This window comes from Propithecus coquereli, unplaced genomic scaffold (assembly GCF_000956105.1).
Source record: "Propithecus coquereli isolate 6110/MARCELLA unplaced genomic scaffold, Pcoq_1.0 Scaffold2, whole genome shotgun sequence".
NCBI lineage: Eukaryota > Metazoa > Chordata > Mammalia > Primates > Indriidae > Propithecus > Propithecus coquereli.
The window spans coordinates 6,278,662-6,279,942 of NW_012144966.1; positions in this window are offsets into that span (position 1 = coordinate 6,278,662).

The following is a 1,281-nucleotide window of genomic DNA, read 5'->3' on the forward strand; positions in this document are numbered from 1 at the left end:
GAAAGGGGGACAGACAAAAAGAATGCCTCCTAATGGAATTTATTTTATTTAAGGAATCCCCACCTGATGACTTTACTTGCTTTTATTGGCCATCCTTAACTGCAAGAGAAGCTGATGTATATATTATTTGAGGTGGTACATTGCTGCTCAGAATATATTGGGCAGGCGGCAGGCAGGCTCTGACATACCATCTTTTAGGGTCAGTCTCTGAAGCTTTGGTTTAAAGAATATTGCTTTAGAATGTAGACATAACTGCATTTGAATCCTGGCTCTGTTGCTTTTTAGCCGTGTGACAATGGGCAATTTATTTTGCTTTTCTGTACCAGTTTCTTCAGCTATAAAAATGAAGATAATAATTCCACCTTATGGGGCTGTTACATGGATTAGATGAGACAGCTCTTGTAAAGTGCTCAGCTTAGTGCCTGACATTTGAACAGTAGGCGTTCAATAAATGTTAGTGCCCCTTCTTTGCTGTCCATTAGAATGTACCATTTACCCACACAGAGGCTTTGCCCACCAGCTCCTCGGCTACAGCCCATAGTACACATTCCCTAGCGCAGAGCGCCTATTAGGGTGACAATCATATTTGACATGGGTCACATGCTGTGCCTCCACTGCACCAGGCACTGTGCTGGTTGTTTTACAATTATGTCACTTAACCAGTGCTGTGTCAGACATCACTTATGCTCTTCCCAGATCCTTGGGTCTCTTTTATCATAATGACGCTCCCAATGGCTCGTACCTGTGACTCTGCCTGAGGGCTGCTGGAGCCCCTTTGCCCACCATGCAGAAAGCCAGAGTGCCTGGGCCAAAATAGCTCCCAGCCAGTAAGTGACCATTACAGGAGATTGAAAGCCCAGCTCATCTGCTTGAGTCAGGACAAACTGTGACTATAACATCCCCCAGAATGCCCTGTGGGATCAGGCTGGGAAACCGTATCTTGTTTGGCTTTACCCAGTCCCTGCCTGCTTCCCCAACTGCCTTAGTGGGTGCATGTCCTGAACAAATCACGTGCACAAGAATCCTCCTCTCAGGGTCTGCTTCTGAGGAATCTGACCTAAGTTACACTCCGAGTCCCACCTATTAGTGAACCTTTTCCCATTTTGCAGAAGGGAAAATTGAAGCTTGGACAGTTTGAGTAACTTACCTGAGGGCACACAACGAGTAAGGTGGCAGAATTATGATTTGAACCCAGGTCTGTCATGCAGCACCCTACAATCTTATCTTCCAGCTGCTTATTTTCTCTGAATGCTGGTCCAGGACCCAGAGGGACAAAGTACC